We start from the raw sequence: 26,957 nt of genomic DNA, 5'->3' as shown, positions 1-26,957 counted from the left end.
TTGTGCAATTAGAGGTGGCTAATTTACTGTAAGTAAAGTTGCTCCCTGTCTAGGGATTAACTGAAGCAGGTTGGAAGTCTCAGAGAGACTTTGGAGTTTACTCTCAAAGCGGGAGTTGATTTCTTAACCTTCTACGGCTGTTATGGTGGCAATGTCTGGGTTAATTTGTGATCTTGGTGACAGCAGGTGTTTTTGGTTCTGATTCCCGAGGATGTAGAAACTATGTGGGGTAAAATGTAAGTGTCACTAGAAAACCCTAGCAACAGGTGCATTTGTGCATGGTCCACATAGACAATGAGCTGGAAGGAGCTTCTGCTTGTCTCTGTTAACGTTCTGTCACTGATTGGATGGCTGGAAAGTATGGCCAGGGTCAGGCTTGTGGTCAGTGGCTAGCTGGTACCTCATGGAAATAAAACCCAGGGGAAGTTAATGATGTAGTTCACAGGAGAACAGAAAAATGTAATGTTACAATATTTAAAGTTGGCTATGGAGAATAGCATATTCACTAAAGAACATTCTTTGTTAGAGAGGATTGCAGTGTAGTACGTGCCATGAAATGTCCTACTTCTTGTGACCCCTTGTGAGTGGGAGCACATCCTCTCTGGTTCTTCGTTTCTCCAGGGGATAGTGAGAACAACAACAACAAATGGCTCAATGAATTGCAATCAGTTTCTTTGAGATCAAACAGTCTCCTCCCATTTTTATTTTATTTTGTGGGTATTTATTTATTTATTTATTTATTTTGAGACTGACTATCACTGTGCAGTTCTAGCAAGCCTGTAACTCCCTGTGTATCGCAGGCTGGCCTGGAGCTCACAGAGTTCTGCCTGCATCTGCCTCCCTGAGTGGTGGGATTACGAGAGTGCATCACCACACCTGACCGCCCTGAGTCCTTTTCTCTTCCTCTGTCTTCCCTTACCTTTCTTCTTTCTAAATGGAAGCTGAATTTGTTGTGAGTGTATAAATGTTTATTCTTCTTTTGGTTAGAATTTTTCTTACAGAGATTCATGTCCTGTCCACAGTTGCTCTCGAAATGTGGGGTCCAGTGAGAAAAGTGCTTGCTGCTCAAGCGTGAAAACAGAAGGTAAAGAGTCAGGCTTGGTGATGCTCGCCGCCCTGGTGCTGAGGAGGTGGAGATGAAGGTAGAATCAGGCTTGGTGATGCCGTCCTGGTGCTGAGGAAGTGGAGATGAAGGTAGAGTCAGGTTTGGTGATACTTGTTGTCCCAGTGCTGAGGAGGTGGAGATAGCATGTTCCTGCTGTCTACTGGACAGCCAGCCTAGCCAAATAGGTAAACCCTAGACTATGTCTCAAAAAAAGTAGACAGATCTCAGGAAATAACATCTGGGGTAGTCCTATGGCCCCTACAGATATGTGTATACTTATGTACACCCATTTGCACGCACATATGAACCTGCACACATGAACACACACTATTATCTCAAATGGTTTTTAGTTTCTTACAAACTTGTCGAATTGTCACTATTATCTAATAACAGAATTTTCATCACCCCATAAAGAAACCTGGTAGCCATTTTTACTCCTTACCCCCAGGCAAGCACTAATTCCTATCTGTGTATGCACTTACCTATCTGTACTTGGCATAGAAACAGTGTCACACATCACAGTGGGCTGCTTTTATACAGTCTAATGTTTCTGAGGTTCATGTATGATGTTGTAGTTTGGTTTTATTGAAGAATAGTTAGTTGAATGAATATAACACATTTTGCTTGTCCATTCATCAATTTGCAGATACCTCGTTGCTTCTTACTTCATGCTGTTGTGAATAATGCTTCTGTAAACATGAGTATGTATGTTTTGTGTTAATGTGTCAGAATATTTTGTGCAAGTGTGTCAGAATGTTTTGTGTGGTGTCAGGATGTTTTGTGTGTGTCAGGATATTTTGTGTGTGTCAGAATGTTTTGTGCGAGTGTGTCAGAATGTTTTGTGCAAGTGTGTCAGGATGTTTTGTGTAAGTGTGTCAGGATGTTTTATGTGAGTGTGTCAGAATGTTTTGTGCATGTCAGGATGTTTTGTGTGAGTGTGTCAGGATGTTTTGTGTGAGTGTGTCAGAATGTTTTGTGTGAGTGTGTCAGGATGTTTTGTGTGAGTGTGTCAGGATGTTTTGTGTGAGTATGTCAGGATGTTTTGTGTAAGTGTGTCAGAATGTTTTGTGTGAGTATGTCAGAATGTTTTGTGCAAGTGTGTCAGAATGTTTTGTGTGAGTGTGTCAGGATGTTTTGTGTAAGTGTGTCAGAATGTTTTGTGTGAGTATGTCAGAATGTTTTGTGCATGTCAGGATGTTTTGTGTGAGTGTGTCAGGATGGTTTGTGTGAATGTGTTCTGTATTTCCTGAGTAGCTGCTTTAAAGTAGAACTCCTTACCATTTCAAGGAACTGCCAAACTGTTTTCCAAGCTGGCTACACTGTACTCCCACCAGTAATATACAAGGATACTGTTTTCCCAGCACCCTCAAACTGACATATCATCTCTCTTGTGCAGGATGAAGGGCAACATCTCAGTGTGGTTCAAATTTCTGTTTCTTCAATGACTAATGAATAACGTTGGACTTTTTTATATGCTAATTGTTGAGTTGAAAGGCTTCTTTGCCTTTTCCTCATGCAAAACCCTTGAGTGTTTTCTCCTTCTCACATGTTCCTTCCTTATATATAGAGTTCTTCAGTTATCCCTTCAGAATGGTCTTCCCTCCAGATGGGAGGCACAGATCTCGCTGTAGAACATCTAGAATCTTCCTGTATGGAAAGCCTTGCTCTTTATGTTTATTATTTAACATAGCTGTTTTTATAAAAATTGTTTCTTATTTTAGATAGTATGTTAAATACTAAAAAATACTTGTCAAACAATTTCTTGAATGCAATTTAAAGTGTTAGACATGTTTTAATATTGTCTTTTAAAATTATAGACATATATATCTTGATCATGTCATCTAAAATAAATGGTATTTTGATATGAATTGTTAGTAAACTGCTCAAAGTAAAGGAATGCAGATCAAGAAAAGCATGATTTAGGAAAATAATTGTAACTGTACAAAACGACAGCTCATCAACTTGAGAGGAGAAAATCTAAACAAAGTTCCATTGCTTTAGAAGCATGACCCATCACACGAGGCTGTGAAAGGAACCTGTAAGGGGAGCATTAGGTAGAATCCATCCCTGCCCCAGCCACACAGTCTAGTCTGGAGAGCCAGGAAAGCCAGGAGGTCTGGCCCTTACTGTCTTACTGCAGTGCTAATGCCATGGGTCTGGGCACATCGCTCCCTCTCTGGAGTTCTAGTTTGTCTGTGTGAAGATCGAATTCATCCTTTTGTGTAGGGATGCAGTGAAGATCACAAGGGATATGTAAAAGCTTACATAAAGGATTTAGTGCCAGGCCAATGCCCTGCCAGTCTGGAGGCTGGCCTACTCCCAGAGCTCTGAAAGGAAACTCTGCAGACTCAGGAACGAAGTAGATGCTTCTCCCTCAATGGCACAGTTACCTGACTTCTGGCTGGGTTTAGAAATGTGACCATTTAGAGCAGGGTGTGCACCTGTGCCTTCCTTGGCTGAGTGTTAGCTCAGATGGCTCAGTATAAGATGTTGCTGATGTAGTTTTTAAGCACTTCTAAGAAACAGTTCACAAGCATTAGGTAATGTGAAAAACTTTCAACTGGCAGGCAGGTCTTTGCATTAAAGACAAAGCAGATGACAGCTGCCTTAGAGCCCAAGTATAATTGCTTGTTGAAATGATACTTGATGAAAATAAGGGGGCATGTGGAGGGCCACTTGGAATTGTATTGTGAAGAAGCATCTAATTGCTTGCTCCTTATGTCATTTGCTTCTTTTAAGTGACTTAAGCAAGGTAGACTCTGAAATTGTGCTTTTATAAATCGTCTCAATTGTGCAATGCAAACAGTGCAAATGTGTGATTATCCTGGCTCTTTATCTGGCCGCAGTCGGATAGTGTGTCATCTCCTTTGGGTAGCTCATAAGATATTGGCTTTTGTGCTATTTACTTTATGGAAAAAAATGAATAGCTTTCTTCACACCTAAGTCTTTTGCCACACTTTATCTTTGATTTGGATTGATGCATATGTAAGACTGGGGGTGGTGTGTGTGCCGGTTTGTACTTTATGTGTAGGGATAGTAAGAGCATATGAGATCTAGGTTTTAGGTAGATTTTTATCTTGTATTAGACAAAGATATCTGCCTCCTTTCATGACCATCCCCTCAAGAAAATTAAGTGTCTACAAAATTGGTGACCTGTTTTTAAGAGGACTTGTAACGTCTTTCTAAATGAAAGACCATTCCAGCAGTACCTAATGTTGGCAATTTTCCTCTGTCTGCTTTTAGAACTTATTGGCCAACCAGGTCAGACATTATTAAAGTTCAAAGGGCCCAGAGGGAAAAGTAATGGTTTTGTGCTACTATGAATTTTAAATGTTGCCATTTTCTCATGTTATAGCCTCATCTGTTCTCACATGCCACTAAAAATGTATAGAAGTTTTAGACTAAATCCAGGGTCAAGGTTACAAGAGTCAAGATACTTCTTGCTTCTTATAGATGCTCGCTCCCACCTTAGCTGCATACCTCTGTGTAGCAAGACACCGTCCCACATTTAAAAGAATGTACTATGAAGCTAGCAGGATTTTTTTTTTTTGAGGGGTTGATGGTTTCTTATCACTTCTTGGAAATGTATACAGCTTCAGTCAGAATCCACTCTCACAGCACACAGCGACTGCTGTCTATCCTGGCAGACGGAAGCGAGTCCTTCAGTTCTGCCATGGCTGTGTGTGACACTGACCATGCGTAAGGCTCTCTCTGTTTTCTCATTTCTGAGGATTGAACTCAGGCCTTGCATGTGCTAGGCAGGTGAGTCATGCTCCCCAGCCCATAATACTTTTTGAAGATGAAACTTTTGGGAAGGCTTAGTCCCATTTTACACACACATGTATGTGCGAGCACACACACAGACACAGACACACGCACACAGACACACGCGCACGGGCACACACACACACACACACACACACACACACACACAGAGAGAGAGAGAGAGAGAGAGAGAGAGAGAGAGAGAGAGAGAGAGTCCAGCCTGTAGAGTTTGTCAGCAAACAAGAGCTTGATAAAGACTTGTTGAGTCACTGAGGTGGATGTGCTGCATTTGATCTCACTGGATCTCTGGGTTGTAGAGGGTGTGGCTGAACCCACCCTGGTTCCCGCTGTTGTTCCTAAGCTGTTTCAAAACCTGTGCATCCCTCACACTTGTGATTGAGGAGATGTACAACATTTCTATGAGTTTAGTATTATGGGTTTGCATTTCTGACAGAGTCAGGAGTCAGACAGATGTGGCTTTCATTGCACTCTGTATCATCTTCCGGGATGATTTGGGTGAAGTAACTAACTGCTACAGAGGGAAGAGATCGCAGTGCCCCCTTTCAAAGCATCTGTATTCATAGTCTGGCCATAAGCATCTTTCACCCACAAAATCTTTTCATTGATCTCTGATATCTTTTAAAAAAGAGATAGTTGATTGTTGGGAACTTTGTGGTACTGTAACCATTTTCTCAAGTGCCACCAAAGGCCGGCTTATCCTAGGTTCTCCTGTCCCATGTTCATTGTCAAACTTCTGGGCCTTCAAAGTTATCTGGAAGCAAACAGTGTTATGCTTGGGAATTGTTTGGCGGAGGCTTCTCTTTAGTGGTGACTTCTGCTATGTGCTCACATGTAGTCTTCATGAGTGTTTGTTCCCTAATTGAGATTTGAACTGTTTCTTTGTTTTCCCATAAAATAGATAATGTGTTTATTTTGAGGCTGCATAATGTTAAAGAAAGAGTGGAGGCATATCATTCTTTCTTAAGTTATCACCGTGAGAGATAACCGTGTGCCAGGCAGTTGTAAAGTTAAAAAGCTAAAAATACCTCCTTGCTTTAAGTAGTGAGTGTCTAATGGAAACACAGATGAAGAAAAAAATACTTGAAATTAAAATTCAGACTCAGACTAATCAGTCTGAAGGTTTTATAAACTGATTTTAAAGTTTTTCTTTTAATTTATTATAGTGTGTATATGTGTGCACGTGCATGCAGTGCACCTGGGCATGCCATGTATGGAGGTCAGAGGACAACCATACATGTATAGAGGTCAAAGGACAAAGTTGGTTCTCTCCCTCCAGCATGCCAGCCCCAGGGGTTGAAGTTGGGCGGCCAGGCAAAAGCACTCACTGAGCCACCTCACAGCCTCATAAACTCGTATGCCAGACCCATGTGGCTGCTCGCTCTTAAAATAGTTGTTCTAGTTCCTTCTGCCTAATGTCTCAAGAAAGATCCTTGAATTCCTTGAATGTATATTCTAGAATATTTCTGAAATTTTCTGTTTTGGCGGGAAAGGGCCTCTTTTCTGAATTTCTTCTTGGGACATTTCATAATTGTTGAGATTTTCATGTACTTCTAGCTTAATGCAGTCATTTTGGAAATCCCCAATTATCTTTCATCTTTTTATTCTAAAGGACGTTCTAATGACATTTGTGTTTTCAGTGTCTCAGTTGAGTGTAATATTGGGCCAGTGAAAGGAACTAGAGAATCCATTACTGCAGGGAAGTGACAGTACAGAAAGGGCAGGAGTGGGTTACAGACCCTTTTCCCTTCAGGGTTGGGAATGCCAGCCTTGCTGTCTGAGGAGGACAGAGCAGATGGTGAGGTGTAAGGAGCTAGTCAAAGGACCCAGAGTCCCAGCATTGAGTTGTAAACACCCTAGTCTCTGACACTGGTTGTGTGCTCTTAGTATTTTTGAGATCTTTATTTTCTAACCTGCAGAAAGGAATATTAGTGTTATCCTGCTATAAAAGACATTGCTATAAGAACATAATGTATATAGAATTAAAAAGCATTGCATCTAAGTATTGTTTTTATTCTGAAAAAAAAATTAGTTTTATAATCTTTTGTAGAAGGTCAGATTCATTCATGCTATCTCTTTTGAAACTGTGGGAAGGGTGATACTTGACATAAAAGTAAGGGAAAACTTTTTTTGGCTTGATCAGAGAAGTTCAAGGTTTTGTTTTGTTTTCCAAGGACTTTTAATAGAATTATTTGGCCTAAGAATTCATGATGAAGTAGAATCCTGTATTCTACTGTATTTAATGAGACCATAAATTAGCCTTAGGGTGAAGGTATCTTTTTCCGTTTTCATTTGACATAGTCCATTGATGTGTTAGTAAAGTGGTTAGAATATTGTGTGTATGAAACTTGAGAAAAACTTAGGAAAGTACAGTGTTCATTTCTCCCATCCTTGTGTCATTTGCTTTTCCTAAGGTTTGACTCCAGTACATGTTCCCAGATGGAAAGAGTTGATATTCAAAGTATTTTCTGACAATTTTTTTACCATTAAATATTGAGTTAAGGTTGATCGAACCCAGTTTTCCTCATTAAAATCGAGTGGACTTGAGGGAAAAGAGGATGTGCCTTTTATACCTATCTTAATTTTTCTCCCTCTCTGTTCTTTAAGTGGTGTGTAATAGGTTGGGGAAAAAACCAAAGCAGGTGTTTTACAGGCATGCCAGTATGGTGTCCAGGGGACAGTGTTCACAGTAACACAGCCAGGGTAGAAAGGTCTAGCCTAGGAGGAGTGGTTAGTGACAGGTCCTTAGCAAAAAACTTTCTTCATTAAGAGCTAGAGCATATTTGCACATTTTACCTCAGCAGTCTGTGGGCCTACATTTAAATATTAAATATACAAAAAACCAAGAGAGGTTCCTCTTACCTGTAATCATAGCACTACATAGGTAGAGGCAAAAGGATCACAGTCATTCTTCCATCTGCAGGAAATTGAAGCCCAGGCTGTGCTACATAAGGCCCTCTTTCAAAATAACAAAGTAACAATAGGCAAGCACCAAACTAAGTCAGTCAGTCATCCTCAACTAAACAAAAACAAACAAAAGAAATACAAGGGAGTTGACTGTTAGTAGATTTGCCATGAAGTACTTGAATATTTACCCAAAGATGCTAGTGTCCTCTGATCTCTGGCTCAAAAAAAGATGATCCAAATGGTAATAGATATGATAGAGACATCCCATTCATAGCTGAACACATCACAATCTCTTATTCTCTGCACTTTGACCTGTTGTGAGTTTCTTCATTGACTACTATTCACTTGACAAAGAGACTTGTCTGATGAGGTCTGAGAGCTACACTAATCTATGGGTATAAAGATGTGAATTTGGAGGCTGCTTGATAGGGCATCCATTAGCAAAATTATAGTATTAGGTCCACCCCTGGAACCTATGAGCTAATCAATCATGGGATCTCGTCCAGATTGGTTGCCTACCATAAGTTAATGGTAAGACTTTTTGCTGATGATACAACACACACTTGTCACAGTGCGTGGAGACATGTAGTTGGGACTGACAAGGGAGCTTCCTCCCACTGCCTGCCTCTGACAGTACTAGAAGATGCTATGCAGGGTTCTGGGGGAAGAAGGGGTCATCAACAGTCTTGATGAGATATTACAGCTGAGAATGTGTGATCATGATCCATCATGATTAGCATGGCAAGGTATGCCTATGGGTGCAGTAGTGGCATGAATGTTATAAGGGTAACCAATGGCTTTCTGAGTGGATTTAAATCATTTTTTTAATTGTGTCTCTTTAGACCTTGAATTTATGTGTGTGTGTGTGTATGTATGTGTTCTTGCTTACTTAAAACTATAGTGACAATATTGCTTTTTGTTTTTTTATAGTCCAAATTGTATTTATTTAATTAATTGCATAATTAGTTTACATAATTATGTAAAGTTAGTTGTTAACTTTATTGGAGGTAAATTCATACATACCAAGTAGAATTTCCTACTTTCTCTCCTAGTCTATATTTTTGTAATTCTGAGGATCAAATTCAGGTACTTATTTATACTTGAAATGTTTTACAGCTCTTTGCTGCCTTTCATCTCCCTAGTGGCAAATTTGAGTGGTGAAAATGTCTCTGTGTGTGAGATCTGTTCCTTGGAAGTTAATTTGGGGTGAGGAGTTGTACATGGTGGTAGTGAGGGAACCCTCAGAGCTGTGGAGGAACCTGAAGGCTGCTGGCTGTGGTGTCTGAAGGGAGCCTCATGTGACCTGGCATTTTGGTAATGAAGTCTCTGAGCCCCATGTCCTGGTCCTAGGAGCTATCATAAGCTTTCTATTCTTAGTAAATGCTCTTTTGATGAAACCGGATTGAGGAGATTTAAGGACTCCTTTGCAACTGGCAATCCTGTGTTCTGTTGGTGCACTGGTTCTGGAAAGTTATTTGTCATTCGGAGGCAGTGATTAAGAGGTTAGAGCTCAAGGCCAAGCTGCCTGTTTACATTTTAGATGTGCTCATTTGGATCAAATACTTTACCTCTTCTCAGTTTCTTAAATAATGGAACTATTTTTATTATCACAGTGGTGGCTAAGTGAAACGAAGCCTGGTTCCTAATGAACTCTATCCATGATGTTATATTCACATCATAAGCGCCACGGCAGTATGTATTTACTGAGCAGTCTGTATTTACTTTATTCGACAGAAATGGGAAGAAGCAATACACAGGAATAGTCTAGCAAAGTTAACACTGAGCGAAGTCTGCATGTTTAGTGCAGTCTTGATGACTGAACTCCATCTCTGCTCATCTGCCGGTATCCTGAAGACACATGGGAAAGTAGGGAAAGATTTCCAGCAGTGTTAAGATGGATCTGCTGGAGTCAGCCTAAGTGCTCAGAGTGACTGTCAAGGGGATCTGATTGTGAATCAAGAATAAAAGGCCTGTGGTATGATTTAAATTTTGTTTCATAAGGGAAAGGCTTAATGCATCTGAAGACATTCCATTTGTTGTTTTATCATTGCCAGCATTTATTATTAAAGTGCGTGGTTGTGGAATAATTATAGTCCATATCATGGTGATGTTTTTAGAGAAGATTGAAAATCTGCACTTCTTTCAGGTTAATGTAGCAGGGAAAACACGATGTCTGCTGAGGTTTTGATACTTTGCTTGATCTTCTAAGAGTGCGACCCTGCAAGTACGGAAAGGTGCTTTTATATTAATTGCTGTATTTCCTTTTTCAATGGAAATCATCAGCGTGGTAAAATGGGGTTGGACTGGAAAGAGCCTAATGAAAAGACTACAAGATTGTTAATATTTCTATGTTAAAATAACAGTTTGCTGGATGTTGGTGGTGGACACCTTCGGGAGGCAGAGGCAGGCAGCGGCAGGTGAATCTCTAAGTTCGAGACCAGCCTGGTCTACAGAATGAATTCTAGGACAGCCAGGGCTACCCAGAGAAATCCTGTCATAAAACTATCACAAACAAGCAAACAGCAACAAAACCCAGGATTTATTTGGGACGAAAATAGTAAAGATGATAGTGATTATAGCTACAATTTGTACAAGTTATAACAATTGTGAAAGCGGGCCATTTATCTTTATCAGTTTTATTTGAGGTCTGTATAATCTATTAAATTAAGACAGGGTTGGAGAAAAGTCCACATACTGTACACAGAGAGGAAGAAATAATTAAGAGGTTTTAAACTACGTTGAACTTACTCTGTGAAAAGGCTGGAAGGGAACTGTTTTTTATACATGGATTGACCATGTTGTGGGTGCACAATTAAACTCACCTCTGCCGTTTTCCCCATGATAGCAGAGTTGACCCAATGACTAGAATTCTTGAAGATTGTCATGAATGGAGGATGTTGAAAGAAAGGATGTGCTTAGGGCATCTGAAGTGGAAGCAAACCTGGGGCCTGTTAGAAAATAAGATGAAAATGTGACATCATGGACTAAAACCAAATGGGTTCATGAGACCCAGTGTATGGGACAGAGAGGATGGGAGCTCACATCGGTCTTCTGTGGACATAGAGTCTGAGTTAAACTTAAGACAGCCTAGCTCAGTCCTAGAACTTAAAGATTAATTACCCATCTAAAAATATTGGCAGAGTCAGCGATTAATCACCCATCCTCACAGTGTGGCCTACTGTGTAAAGACGAAGCTCATCAAAGTCTTCTTTGCCTGCTGTACTGAAATCGTTAGACTGAGGAATGGAAATCGTAGAAACTTAGTTTCTTACAAGTTCAGAGGCTGCGAGTCTGAGGTCTGGGTACAAGGATGGTTCAGTTGTGGTGAGGGCCCTCTTTCAGGCTTGGGGATGGCTCAGTTCTCGCCATGTCCTCTTTTCAGGGAGTTTGCCTGTGTCCAGTCCCCTCCCCCTTTTCTTATATACCACTATCCCATCATGATTCCCTACTTCGTGACTTCATTAAAGCCTGGTTACTTTCCATGGACCTCTTCTGAAGGTGCCATTACATTAGGAATTATGGCTTCAACATGGGAACATTCTGTCCATGCACCTATTAATCCTTTGGGATGAGTTCAGGGTAACCGTGGGGTGACTCTTTGGGTTCATCTGTGGTCATGACTGGAATACTGTTTCATTTTCTTATGTAAGTATTGCCATTGTTTTTTTTTAACTTTTTCCTTTTTTATTTTCCATTATTTTCTTATCTTTTAAAAATTATATTTATGTATTTTAAATCAGATTCTAATATAATTTTATTTAAAATTAGTTCTACAGAGGTATATATATATATGTATATATGTATATATATGTATGTATTGAATGTTATTTACTTCTCTTTCTCTCTCTGTGTGTGTGTATGCCCAAATTTGTGTGTGCACGAGTACATGTCAGCAGAGGTCAGAAGAGCATATTGCGTTCTCTGGAACTGGAATTGCAGGCTGTTGTGAGCACCCTAAAGTATTTCCTGAGGCTTAAATTTGACTCCTGGAAAACTGAGCCATTTCTCCAGCCCCTGTTTTTATGGATTATATGTATATGATATGTTAAAATTACATGTGCAAATGACGCATATAATATTATCTTTTATACAAATTGTATGTACACACGATATGGGTTGTATCAACCTAGCTTGAGTTCATAGAATAGTGATTAAGATAAAATGCCATGACAATTATAAATATTTTAAATTTTTTCTATTAATTTTTTATCGATTTTCATGTGTTAAATTAAGCTTTTTATGAGTATTTTGGAGAGTTTTGGTAAGCATAGCTGTTGTGTCATCATAACCATAAACTAAATATAGAATACATCTCCCCCCTTACTGCGATCTGAGTGCATCTCCTAAAATCTAAGTGCTGAAATCTAATGTGATAGTGTGAAGAGGCTGTGATTTAGGGATCATCACTTAATGCAGGCAGGACCATCATGGGTAAGTTGAGGCTTTATTAAAGGGACCAAGTAAGGGGACTGGAGAGATGGCTCAGTGGTTGAAAATGCATGCTGCTCTTGCCGAAGACTGGTTTTAGTTCTTAAACACCCGTATCAGATGGCTCACAGACACCTGTAACTCAAGCTCCAAGGTGTCCAGGGCTCTCTTATGCATGTACACACGATTAGAAATGTAAGCACGGTGAAATAAAGAGGTAGTGTGTTCATGTTCTTGCATGCCTTTGCCGTGAGCACACCACATTGCTCTTTTGGAGGGCGCAAATACGAGGTACCATCTTGAGACAGAAATTAGCTCTCACCACACAATGAGTTTCCAGTTCCTCAATCCTGGCTTTCCCCATCTCTAGAGCTGTGAAAAATAGACTTATGTGCTTTATACATTTCCTAGTCCTGGGCTGTTCTGTTATAGTAGTACAAATGAACCAAAATATTCCCTAAAACCACCTTTGTCCCTTTCTGTTGCCCGGTCCTTATCACCCAGGAACTCTTGATCTGTTTTCTGATGTGTGTGTGTGTGTGTGTGTGTGTGTGTGTGTGTGTGTGTCTTTCCACCCCAGGATGCCGTAAAAAGTGAATTCTGCAGAATGAGCGTTGTGTTTGGCTCCTTGTAATTGCACATCTGAGACTTTTCCATGCTGTTGTATGCATTGCTGCAGACTCCTATTCTTGTGTGAAGGCATTTGCTTATCCTTTCCCTGTAGTGCGTTCAGTACAAAAAAGTGCTACACAATTGTGTAAAGGGCTTTGAAAGCTAGGAGTGTGTCAGAGTGGATTGTGTTCAGAGTCATATCACACTTGCATTTGATAAAATCTGAGGAGTGTAGAATTTGATAGATATTGGACCGAAGTAATGCCATAGTGGGTTGAGACTTTGTGGGACATTGGGTTGGGATGAATATATTTTATATGTGGGCCAGATGTGAGTCTCTGGGATCAGAGGGTAGATAATGGTAGACTAAAGTCCAGTTCTTTTAAGCATGTGATGTTTTAAACTATGCAACCTATAAATGTCATAGAGATTTGGGCTCTTTACTGATGTCATTAACTTAAGGATTTTAGTGAAAGAAAGTATCCTGAATTATTGTGTTAGGTGGGCCCTATTTGAAATGAATGTATCCTTGGAAAGGGGAGATGGAGGAAGTTTATCACCCACATACATAAAAGCCAATGCAAAATTGGAACAGAGAAATCGGAGATGTTTCTCATGAAAATTTTCATGGTGCAACAAGCACTAGTTAAGGATGCTGGTAGCCACCAGCAGCTGAACGAGACAGGGAGTGCATCTTTGCCTAGAAAGTCAATTTTGGGATAGTTGTGGTAATTTTAGACTTTTGGCCCCTAAACTATGAGAATAAATTTCTGTCAAGGTTGTGTTAATTTTTCAGAGCAGCCACAAGAAACCAGTAATTGGCTATAGAATTTTGTTTGTTTATATGTTTTGCTTTTTTGTTTTTGTATGAGAATAAGACTGAAGCCCTGGCTATATAGCTCAGTGGTAACAGACTGACCTGTCACCTGAGTACCCTGGGTTTGATTTCCAATATCATATATGTGCGTGCATGCACGTGTGCACACACACACACTGTTAAAAACAAAAATGTTGAGAAAGTGAAATTGATTCACTTGAGGGCTTTGTTTTTTAAAGCAACTGTGTTTAGAAAACCAGTTGTAATAAATTAGAATTAATCATTTTTTGTAGCACTTAATAACTTAAAAGCTAACAAGGCTTTTTGGTACAACGTTTTGATTTAAGAGCCCCGCTGAAGGATAGGTGAAAACTGAAGGTTGTGATGGAACACATGGTATTGGCTAGAGGTCGGCAGTTGTCCATTGACAGTCACGTCATGAGTTACTGATTCAGTTTGCTGAACATTATTCGAGAAGTGATTTTTTTTTTGTCACTAATAAAAGTTAAAACTTATTCCCTAGTATCTTACTTTGTATTTTAAACATGCCCTTTTCAGATACCTTTCTGAAGCTAAATTCATGTTAAGAATATGATCAACTCTGTTTTACTTAACATTAGGCCATTGTGATAAAAAAATCTTGTAAACTAAAGTCATAATTCAGTTTGTAGCTATGAGAAAGAGGTGAGGGAATAGGGACTTTATACATCATCAAATATGTTTGCATCATTTCCTGGGATTGCCTAGTTCAAGGCAGAAAGCCCCTAAAAAGAAAAATCAGTACTTGAGGGCTTTTGGGCATAGTTCAGTCAGTGGAGTGCTTGCCTAAGATTCTTACAGCCCTGAGCTCCATCTGAGACTTCACAAAGAAGGCACAGTGGTACCCACCTGGAATCCCAGTACCCAGGAGATGGAGCAGGAGGATCAGGAGTTGAAGGTCGTCTTCGAGTGTGTTTAAGGTCTGATCTACATGACGTCCTGCCTCAAACAGATGAACAAAACAACACACAACTCAATGTGTGAATTGGACTAATTTCTTATTTATTTATTAAAACATATCTGTTTGCACATGGTATCCTAAGTCAGTTATTCAGGTGACTATCTGGTTAATCTTTATTAAATATCTGGATTCATTCTTATATTAGACAAATAAGGTTACCTGTGGGCTTCTGGAGTTCCAGCAGTGACGTCATTGTGGCAGGAGCTGTTTTCTGTCTTCTTATCCTATGATCTAAATTAGTTTAATTACTAGAAATCTTAATAAACAACTTGTGGCTCTGGTTCTTTGCCTAGTTAGACCTGCACAGAGAGTCCAGTTTCAGCGTGACTGCTGGTCGGTATAAGGACATAGGCACAGTTTTCTGATAAGCTGTAGTCAAACTTGGGACTGAGAGCAAGGTGTGAGGCCTGGTGCAGCACCCCTGTAATCCAGGACTCTGGGCACCGAGGCAGCAGGCGTGGCTTTGAGGCTTCTCTAGGCTACATAGAGAGGCCTTGCTTTAGAGCAAAGACAAACAAAAATACTAAAAAGTAGAGAACTGCTAGTCATAGGATTTCAAGATGGAAATAAATTTATAGGAAGCCATATAAATTTGAAATCATGAAACAAAGATGAAGAAATACTGACTTTTCTTTTTAGATTTTAAACACATTCTGAATAAAGGCAGTATCCCTTGTTTGTTCTTTCTTAAAAATAGAACTGGGATGAAAGCCAGGGCTCACATGAGGCAAGGACTCTCTACTGAGGAGTACTCCAGCCCCAGTGTGATGATTCTCACATGCCTGACTGTTCAGTGTTTTTGGAATACATAAGGTGTGTGTCAGAATTTATCAAGGTTTTATTCTTATGAGCTGAAAAACTCTCCTAAGTCAGGGAAAATTTATATATACCTTGGAAAGATAATGACTTCCCCAATTGTGAGATCATATTGAAATTGTGTTTTTATATTGGGAGATGGGGGTAATTCTTATTATTGGAACTACCACAGGGGGGGAAATAAATAGTTTTGATGTAATACTCACTTTTTCTCAACTTTTATTGATTCTCTGTGGATTTTACATCATGCATCCCGATCCCACTTATTGCCCCATCGCCTTGCTTATATCTATGAAAAATATTTCTGCCCTTAGAACCCTCTCACTAATAAATAAATAAATAAATATTTTAAAAGAGAATTTCATCTTGGAAGCTATGGAGTGGCCCATTGAGTTGCACAGTTTATCCTATAGTCCATTCATCTTTACTTGTAAATGTTCATAGGTTTGAGTCAGTCATTGGTTTAGTTCAAGGCTTCTTTCTGTTGTCTACTATACCACCAATAATGGGCTCTCTCTGGGGCACCTCTTGGATGTCTGCTTATTGTCCTGTGTTGTGGAGATTCTGCTGTTTTAGATCTATAGGTTCATTTCCTTCACCTGCTCCAACAGTTCACAGTTGCGATAGATGTTGGGGTGGGCCAACTTATAGCCCTGGTTCTGGGCCTGGGTAGTCGCTGAGTTGGTCAACCTGCCAACTCTCCTTCATGATCACTACCAGGGGTAGCTCTCCAACCTTGTGACTAGCTCGCCCAATGCAGCCTGCAGCAAGGGGCAGGACCAGTTCTCCTGCTCTCAGGCCCCCAGATCTCGCCCTGCTTACACTCACACCACCAGGGTCAGTTCTACTGCTTTGCCCAGGAGAGGTGCAGGGCCCTTTATCCTGGCTGCTGCAGCAGTTATATGAGTGTGTGTGGGGATGTGGGGGGGGTCAGCTCACCTGTGTGTGGCAGCTGCTGAAGGGCAGGGCTAGTTCTCTCGCTCTCCTGACCCTGGGACCAGCTTTCTCACCTGTCACAGGTAGCAGGGAATGGAGGAGGAAGGACATCTCCCTCACCCATGCCACCACCTCATACTAATTTTTAATCTTTATTTTCTTTAGATACCTAGTATAAGCTTCACCATTCTAAAACAGCACACGATTAATTCAGTAGTTTTTAGTATATTCATGAAGTCAAGTAGTCCTCACCACGACCTAATTTTAGAGCATTTTCTTTCTAAAAAGAAACCTCATGCTCATTAGCAAGTACCCTCTGTCTCCTGCAAACAGCCTTGGCAACCACTAATGTACTTTTGGTTCCTGTGGGTTTTCTTATTCTGGACAGTTCATGTAAATGGAATCCTGTAGTATCTGGCCTGGCCTTTGTGATCAGAGGTTTGTTTGTTTGTTTGTTTGTTTGTTTGACTATATAATGTTTATAAGGTTTTCTGTGTCAGAGTGTAGATCAATTCTTCCTTTTCTATCAGATACTATTCTAGGATATGCATATACTACATTTCAGTTTTCTGTCATCATCTGATGGGCATGTGGCTTGTGTCTGCTCTGTGTCTATTACGAGCAGTGCTGCCTGAACACTTTATGTGGGATTTGGTGAGGACACATTTTCAGTTCTTGACATATCTCAAGGAGTTTCATTGCTGAGTCATAGTGTAAAGTGTAGATCTGTTTAATGTTTTTAATTTATTGTTATTATTAGTATGTATGTGAGAGAGACAGACACAGAGCCGGGGTGCCAGAGATCGTCTGGATGCACGAGCGCTGTGGCACATAGAGGTCAGAGGATGGTTTTTGGAGTTGTCTGCACTGTAGATTCTAGGATCAATGCAGGTCATCTGGCTTGCATAGCTCAGTGCTTTTACCTGCTGAGCCATCTCCCTAGCCTATTCTGTGTTTAATATTTTAAAGTGTCAACAAAGTCTTCTAAAAATCTGCACAATTTTCAACCTGCTCCCCCTGTATGAGGGTTCTTCTTTCCCTACATCCTTGCCAACATTGGCTAATGTCTGTGGTTTTTTCATTATAGTCACTCTAGCCAGTGTGGGTTAGTCCTTTATAGTGGGTTCAGTCTGTGTTCCCTAATACACTGGTCAACAGTTTGTGTCTACTGGGAGATGTGTCTATTCAAGCTCTTTGCTTATTTTAAAATTAAGTCCATATATTTAATATAAATAAGGATGGGAAGGGTAGTATAAGTTCATTTTCTTTGGTTATGTTTTCTCTCATTCCTATATAAATATATACTTTCTCATATTGTGAATATTTATGACTTACAGTATGAGTTCCTTTTTGTTATAGAATAGACTGTTACAACAACGTTGCCTGTAAAGCAAGTCCACTGATTTATATCATAGGAAAGGAATTTTTTATAAAAACCATAAACCATTGAATGACAGTTTATGATAAAAACCATACTTTTCTAAGGCACAAAATTATTCCCTCATAAAATCTATAATCATACTCAACATATAAAGCCCTACAAATCCTGACATATCAATTTGAATATGTGGCAGTTTGTCACACAAGTTCAGAACCTTCAGCGTAGTACCAGCTGAAAGCTCTGGTCATAGTTATGAGGAAAGGCTTTAGTCAATAAGAAAGAGTTGCTTTTGAAGGTGTCAAATGCAGTCTTGGGGTTTGGGACAGTTGTTGATACAAATTATGTTCTAGTGTGTTCTTTATTTGTATTTACAACTTAATTTATGTACATTGACATGTACATGGTGATTACTGACATTTTTGAACTGCATTGAAATTTTATCATATTCCCATTTTTCTATCTGTTGCGATGACATCATAAAATATTACACCATTAAGTTCCACGTGTAATACAACATGGTTTTTTTTTTTTTTTGCCTCACCTACTAAAAAAGAATGCTTCATGTGCCCTATGCCAAATTACTTCACCTCTCTGGTCTTTAGTTTCTGTCCTTTTGTAAAGGGAAAAGGTTGACTTTGATGTGAAAATGCCCTATCTCCTCTCCAGAAATACCCTTGACACTAATGCATGGAATAAATAGTGACAGCGTGGTGTGTAAGAGTATTCTACAGTGTGTCATTACCTCCAGGGTAGAGTTTTCCAAAGAGATTAAAGCGGGATGAGCATTGTGGACTCTAGAGCTAGCCTGGTCATTTATAGCTGTATGGCATCTAAGCTGCACAGGGGTTTGAAGCTGCCAAGAGTCGTTTGAAGTTAGAAAGAAGGCTGGTTAAGTGAGTCCTCAAGTGCCTGGCTTGTAAGTTGGAGTATCATCCTGTGAGTGACAGACAACTACAAGGGGCTTGAAGCTGAGAGAGCAACATAAGCAAAATGTCTCTGAAAGGGGTTGGTGGTAGATTGGAGATTGTCCTGGAAGCTGTGGGTAGGGGGCAAGGGAAGTGAACTGGGAAGAGTGGGCAGGCATGAGACAAGCTTTTTCTTTCGTGCTAGACTCAACAAATGAGATATCCCAGCCTGGCGGAGAAGCATGCATCTGGAATGACTGAGGTATTCCTAGCTCATGTCTCTGCATTTATGAAATAAATATATGAGGGAGACATAGGGACTGAAAGCATGTTTGTGGGAAAGGGAGGGGATGCTCAGTTTGATTGAGACGTGTCTGTGACCAAATGGGGGAAATCCTTATTAGAAACTAACTAAAGATCAGGATTGCTCTAACCCCCTGTACATTTTTTTATACATTCATGTGGGGAACCATTGAAGTAGTTGTTGGGAGCATATCAGGATGTCCCTTTCTGCTGGATTAACATGGAAGGTGGAAGGCGAAAAGACTGAGGAGAGCTCTCTGGAAAATCCAGGAACAAGAGCAGATAGCCAGGGAAAGACAAGGGGGGAAGGAAAGTCAAATCTGGAATCCAGAGGACGTAGATTTTTCTAGAAAAGAAGGACTGTCAAAGGAGCATATATTGCAGAGAGGCCCAGTGGCAGAAGCTCCAGTGTGGAGCTTTGACTATGAAAATCCCCTTGAGATCATTTGTTGAGCGCTTTTTACTGGTGGCTCTTTTAGAGGGGTTGGACACCTTGGGAGATGGGACCTGGTTGGAGGCAGTAGGTCAGCAGGGTAATCCTGGTCTCCAGTCCCTTCCGCTTCTTGTCCTCTGTGAAGTGAAGAATGGTCTCCCTACATGCTCCCAGGGTTTTCATGTTCTGCTCAAGCACAGGATCACACAACCACAGAGCAAGCCTTCAGAAGCCGAGAGCCTAAATCATTTCCTTCTTATGTCGTTTTCTTAGCGACTTTGGTCACAGCTACTCAAAAGTAAGCAGATGGCTTTGAGATTATTGATTAAGAAGTCTGTGACTTTTGCTTCTGTTGAAGGTGGACAGAAGTCAGATTACTTTGAGCTAGAGGCTTATGGACCCAAAGGCCTGTTAGACCAAAGATGTATCGATGGGAAAGAAGTGATAAACTGCCAGACATGATCATGTTCCCTATAATCCCATGTTCCCTATAGTCCCAATACTCAGGGGAAAAGAAAAATGGATGGTAGTTGGAAAGGAAGGCAGTTGTGGAGTAGGAAAACAGAAACATACTTGGAAGAAGGTGGGAAATAGCCAGGGGAGAGGAAAAATCCGAAGAAAGTTGAGTTTTATCCAGTAAGGGAAATAGCATTGTTATCACATACAGGCTGCCGTCAGCTCCCACATTATATTAATCTTTTCTCTTGTAATAAAGTGACGACAAGTTTAATTCAAAGCTTCTCATAGTGTTATTTAGTATGATTTGTTAAAGGTATCATTTCAGGGAGAAAAGCTGAAATTTTAAAAGGTAACTGGTAAACATTTCCTATTAATTTATTGTTTATATAATCTGTTAAGTTGCCAGAATTACTTAGGAGAAAAATGATCCACAGACTGGACTGACTGGCATAATTAAGTACCTGTCACCTAGGCTTCCTATTCTTCATATGATTTATGTTATGGCTTATTCTGAAAAGTTAGTACTTAAATTTAATTAGGAGGGTAAGAGGTATAGATACTATAGACTGTAATTAGTTCAAACATTTAGAATAGGAGGCTTTAGAGCAGAGAGACTCTGGGAGATGGGTTTATGTAATGGCTCATTTACTATTTAATTTTATTATGAAATATATCTTGAGATACAAATGTCCAGAGATAATATAAAGAGCCTCTTCATCTCTCTGTTTGCTTTAGATAACATTTTACTTTCATAGAAAGGAAACATTCTAACAGTCTCTGCATTACCTTTCCTCATCAGATTAAAAATGATGGACAATTATGGGTATGATTGGCATCTACAATTCCTTCCCACTTCCCCTTATGTGACATAGCTGTGATTGAGCTGACTGCTGCCGGTGTCATACTGTTTCTTGTACTACATCCAGAGATGTCCATGAAAATTAAGTGGTTCTGTCTTACGGTTTTATACTTTGGATAGCTTATATAAAATGTAGGTATAATTCTATAGCATGTTTTTCTTGGTAAATACTATTTTGTTCGTTTGTTTTTAGTATTTGTTCATACTGATAATCTGCTAGTTTAAGTTCTCCACTCTCTGCTCTTATGTGTTCTTAGGAGTATGCTCTTTCCTTTTTGAAAGTAAATGTACCATGTATTGCCTAAAGACTGACACAAATGTCCTGGATTGTATAATTTGTTAGGACTCTTTACACTAGCTCAAATTATGTCCTTCTAAATATAAAAACAGTTTGAGTTTTTCCCAAGTATTGATTTTGTTATTATTACTGTTCAGTTTTGTGCATTCATCATTATTCCATATTTTCTAGAGGTTACTTTTGTAGGATTTGTAATTTTGGAAGAAAACATTTTGAGGGGCTTCCCTTGAAATCCTTAAATTCTAGTTCAATTACCCTTTAGTCGATGTAGTCTAATTATGTCCCAAGCAGTACTTACAACAGCATTATAGAACCATTAGACAGAGTAGAGATCAGACCAAGAAAAGATGTGGGAAGCACTTACAGACATTTCAAGCTTTGGGATGGGGCCATGAACATGCATTACCCCAAGAAGAAATGTGAACTGTAAGCAATGAACAGCACCTCTCTCTAGACATGAGAGATGAGGAGCCTGATACCAAAAACACAAAATCAAAACAAAACAAGACTCCAAAAAACAAAAGCATGTCTGTATTGCATAAGACATTTCTTTCAATGTCTACCAATAGGCAATACAGTCTTCTTTTCTTGGTTTATTTGTTTGTTTTTTGAGACAGGGTTTTATAAAAGGAGGCTACTCATATGTTCCCAGCTGCACAGACCTGAATAATCACACAGAAACTATATTAATTACAGCACTACTTGACCAATAGCTTAGGCATATTCATAGCTAGCTCTTATATCATAAATTACCCCATTTCTATTAATCTGTGTATCACCACCAGGCTGTGGCCTACCAGTAAGGTTCTGGTGTCCTTCCCTTTCGGCAGCTACAAAGCATCTCCTTGACTCCACCTACTCTCTCTCTACATCTCTGTTCGGATTTCCCTCCTGGCTTTACTCTGCTAAGCCATTGGCCAAAGCAGCTTTATTCATCAACCAATAAAGCAACATATATACAGAAGGACATCGCACATCTTCTCCCCTTTTTTGTCTAATTAAAAAGGAAGCTTTTTACTTTAACATAGTAAAATTACATATAATAAAACAGTTATCAAGCAAGAATTATAGTTATAATATTTAGTCAATTTATTTAGTCAAATTGTGGAAAATATGATCTATCTTTGTGAGTCTAAAATTTTATATCTAATTTATTCTTTATCATAACTAAGGAAAACTATAATTATAACTATCTATTCTTCAACTCCATCAAAGACCCCAGAAGAATATATTATCTAAGTAGACAGAAAGTGCATTATAACTAACTTCCAAAACTCTAGAATTGACAGAGACATCTCATTGCCTGAACAGTCACCCAAAGTTCTGTAACAATGGGGCATCCATTTTCAGCCTACAGACCTATAGTATCTGGCAGACTTTTCCATGAATCAGGAGTTTGAAGATCTCTTCTGCCTTGAACTGACAAAGCTCATCTGTTGCTTTTTTCTGTGTCTTGCATAATGTTTGGCAGACTCTTTGATGAAGGGGGAAATTTGAAAGACTGTTTCACCTATATGGGCAGTTTGTCAGTTGCTTTCTTCTGTGCCCTGCAGAATGTCTGTCAGTTTCTTCTGTGAAGCAGGAACCCTGAAAAACCATTCCATCTTTTGGAAGGTTCAGCATTCACTTTTCTGTGAGTCCTGCATGTCCAGTTGATACAGCATACCTTTAAACAGTCCTGACAAGACCAGCTTCTTGCCCAAATGGTTAGCCTTGTGACATTGAAGGCAAATTCCATAATGAGTTTCTTTAATGCCCATCAACCTCATTGAAGTAATTGGTGCTGCCAGAAGCAGACATGTCTCACTGTTGAGAAAAGTCTAAGTTCTTAAAAACATTTTAAATGTCATATTCTGTAGGTCTTTGAAAAATTTGAAGAATTCCTATTCATCTGACATATATCTCTGTACATCTAGAAAACCTAACGTGACTGCTCATTTGTCTATTATAAATGACTATATTAATCTGCAGTTTTTAATTACTCATTACATTATTAAATGAACTGCACAAACACAATACCTTAATCAAGAGCAAGAATACATATATACAGTATAACAAAATTGACTTTAAATTTGTATCAATAGACCAAAATCCTACCAATGCAAAGTATTCATCTCTATATCATATCCCTGCCTTTTTTAAAAGAAATTGATTTTTACCATTTATCATTTATAACCAACTTCTTAAAAATGAAAATAAACATTTATAAACAATAATTTTGGGAATTTTAGCATAGTTTCTTCCAAACTGCTTCCTGCTATTTGTTGGACTAGGTATTTTTAGTGGTTCACAGAGACCTTTCAGGGGGTCTTGTTCTATCCAACCATATTAGCGTGGGAGGAATCCACAAGTTCTCATTTTCTGTGGAAACAAAAGTAGGACCTCTTTTCCAAAGTGGCAAATCCTTAGACTCAAATTTTGATGTCAAGGTACCTTTAAAATATATATGTTGGTTTAGCTTAACAGTCTGTACAATGAAATGTCTCTCTGAAGTTAGCTCATTAACATTCAAAAAATTTAAAGAAAACACAATAGTATACATAATCCAGAAACACATACATAAGGAACATCCCACATCAGGGTTTCTCTGTGTAACAGCCCTGGCTCTCCTGGAAATTACTCTATAGACCAGTCTGGCCCTGAACTCACAGAGATCTGCTTGCTTCTGACTCACAAGTTCTGGGATTAAAGGCATGTACCACCACTGCCCAGCAATACTAACTTCTAGAATACATACTTTTCATGGTAAAACTAAAGGAAATCAAAGAAAGAGCCGAAGAATCATTCCTTAACAGGGAATGATGATGATTGTCTAGGTGTCCCTTGGGGTGCCAATGGTCATGACCTAAATTGTTACCTGGTTTTCTTCTATCTTTTAAAAAATACTAATTTGTTATGCTACACAACCACTCCATGTGGTATTTTGGTGTGGGGAATCCTTCTATATATGTGTTGCTTTTATTGGTTAATGAATAAAGCTGTTTTCAGCCAGTGGCTTAGCAGAATAGAGCAAAGTGGGAATCCCAAGCAAATAGAGGAGGATAGAAGACAGAGTCAGGAAGACACCCACAGAGCCCACCGTAATCTTGCTGGTAGGCCACGACCTCATGGTGTGATATGTAGATTAATAGAGATGGGTTAATTTAAAATATAAGGGCTAGCTAGCAATACAACTAAGTGATTTGGTGATAGTGGTAATGTGGGGAGGAGTTTTAATTAATACAGTTTCTGTGTGACTATTTCAGGTCTGAGCAGCCAGGAAATGAATGGTCTCTGCCAACAGTATTTTTTTGTTTTAGTCACAATAATTTAAAAAGAATAACTATAATAGAATGGATAAATGTATTTCTTTTATGATGAAATAATACTATAAAAATATGTGTATCACTTAAGATTTTTAGATGTCCCATTTGTGTCTGTCCATATTCTTTGGATGCCGAATGAAAACAGTGGTATCTAGCTGTAGACTAGATAGCTGTTGGCAATAGAATCTGGGTTTTACAGAGTATGCTCTTTGTAAATGGGAAACTCTTTATTAAATATTCCTTTATAAGATTAACACCATAGAAAATGTTTTCACCATTTAAACTTGAGATGTTAAGGTATGAGGTGGAAATAACATTTGAGTAAAACACACGCGAACTCTAATAGAAACACCCAAGGCAGTAGTGGTAGTTAAAATGCACCTTAGTTGTAGAGAGGATAATGGAAAGTACCTAACAGTCCTTTTACCTCTTAAGGGATTGTTTGCTGCTGTTAATAGTTCCTTTATTTTTTCACACAAAAAGAAAATTGTATTTGATGCAGCTAATTAAAGGAAAACTGCAATTTGATTTTTAGAAAGGGAAGTGTTATCTGAAGTCATTTACTTTGGTCGAAACATTTGACGTCTTGTGGCTTCAATAATGTTCTACCTTTAAGGTGGTCTGTGGCATAATACAACCTCATAAATGCTTGAACAGAGGTGTTAGCCTATGTGACTGGCAGAGCCATTTTCTAGGAACTGGTAGGAAGGCACAAGTATCATGGGAATTAAGAATTTAGGTTCTAGAATTAGATGTGGATTTTTGTTCACCACTTTATCTAGATGTTTCATTGTGTAGTTTAAACTAATGTTTCTTCCTGCAGTTCTTCATCCTTGCAATAAGGATATTAGTATGGTAGGAGAGGCTGGGGGGTAGGAGAGGCTGGGGGGTAGGAGAGGCTGGGGGGTAGGAGAGGTTGGAGGGTTGACCTGGACATGAGACAGCCTGGACTTTACTCTTTCCATGGTGTGAATTACATACAGGAAACTGCATGTGGAGAAACTTGTTCTAACTGTGAAAATACCTGCAGAGGAGGCTCCACAGCCCATTGCCTTTTGCTCCAGGAGGTATACTAGCCACTGTACCTGCCCTCTCGCGGTATACTCCATAAATTATTGCTCTTATTCTGGCCTTGAACTCTGAGTTCTGCCTACTTCTGCTTTTCAAGTGCTTGGATTAAAGGCATGCACCACCACGCCTGGCATCTTTTGTCTTCCCAACCAATGTTTTTATCATATTTTTTGAATATGTACTATGTACTGTGAAATGCTTTGTAGCATCAATCTATTCTGTGCTATGAGGAGAGGTCTCTTAATCATACATAGATATAAAGATTTTTTTTTTGTAAAGTAGTTTATACAGATTGAACTTTCATATTGGGATCTTTTTCAGAAGCTTTTATCAGTAACCCTACCAAGGTATGTGGTTTACATGTTAAGTTCAGGCAAGCCAAATCCACATACATACATACATACATACATACATATATACATATAGTTTTTTTTAAAAAGATGGCTTCCAACTTCTAAAGGAAATTGAAAAAAAAATTGACTAGTGAATTTATAATTGTCCAAGGTCATTTCTCCAACATAATGAAGTAGTTCTTCATCTTCATCTTCTCCTTCTCTTCCTCCTCCTTATCATCATCATCATCATCATCATCATCATTATTATTATTTGTGACAGGGTTTCTCTGTGTAACAGTGCTGGCTGTCCTGGAATTTACTTTGTAGACCAGGCTTGCCTCAAACTCACAGAAATCCACCTGCCTCTGCCTCACCAGTGTCAGAATTAAAGGCGTGCACCACCACTGCCCAGCTTGAAGTAGTTCTTTAATTAAGTGTCCGCTTTGGTGAACATCTATAGATTCCCCCAACTGACGAGATGTCCCCAATTTGTCTTTGTCTCTCTCTGTCTGTTTTTTCTTCTCTTCTTGGCTCCCTCCCCCAAGATAGATTATCACCCCGAAGCCCAGACTGGTCTCCTATTTGCTATGTAGACCTCAAACTTGAAGCAATCCTCCTTCCTCAGTTTCCAGAGTGCTGGGATGACGTTATTAAAATTATTTTTATATTTGTTTGTGTTGAATATGTGTTGTATTCATACTTGTAAGGGTGCATGCATGTCAGAACAAAGGACAGCTAGCAGGGCTCTCTTTCCCATGTGAGTCCCAGGAATTGAGTTCAGGTTGTCAGTATCTTTAGTCACCAGTTCATCTTGCTGGCCCTGTAGGGTTTTTTTGCTTTTGCTTTTGTTTTTGTTTTGTTATTGTTGTTTGTTTTAAACCTCCTCATATAATTTGATCCTGGTGGGGAGGGTCAGAAGCAAAACCCATGATGGCTTCCAGAAGCTGCGGGCACTGGCAGTGAGCAAGCAAATGTGGAGGTATTTTTATTTCAAGCTTTCTGAACTGCTGATACACTTGGAAGGTTTCATTCATAAATAAAAGAAAATAATGTTCACAGAGTGTTGGCATACTGTGAAAGTCAAATTATTTAAAGTACAGTCTCTTCAGTTTACTTTTACTAGAAGACTATATCAGAAATAGTCATCATCAATGGTGGTTGTGCCCACTGAGGGCAGCTGGAAGGCAACTGTGGATGCTGATGA

The 26,957-nt window shown here is 39.3% G+C and overlaps 1 protein-coding gene and 1 long non-coding RNA gene across 4 annotated transcripts in view; one reads left to right on the top strand and one right to left on the bottom strand.

Moving 5' to 3' along the window:
* Cdin1 (CDAN1 interacting nuclease 1) overlaps nt 1–26,957 on the top strand; it is a 211,083-nt gene that overhangs the window by 29,506 nt on the left and 154,620 nt on the right. The gene's annotated exons all lie outside the window — the stretch shown is intronic.
* Nucleotides 10,618–15,027, bottom strand: LOC148120664 (uncharacterized). Its single transcript, XR_015739150.1, has 3 exons — nt 14,812–15,027; nt 14,541–14,630; nt 10,618–10,743 (listed from the first exon to the last, which is right to left on the bottom strand). It is a non-coding gene; the product is annotated as an uncharacterized LOC148120664 (long non-coding RNA).

The sequence above is a fragment of the Myodes glareolus genome, chromosome 10, assembly GCF_982192425.1.
Source record: "Myodes glareolus chromosome 10, mMyoGla1.1, whole genome shotgun sequence".
NCBI classification, from domain to species: Eukaryota; Metazoa; Chordata; class Mammalia; order Rodentia; family Cricetidae; genus Myodes; species Myodes glareolus.
The sequence above is the reverse complement of the archived record's forward strand: the minus strand, read 5'-3'. Positions and strand labels throughout refer to the sequence as shown.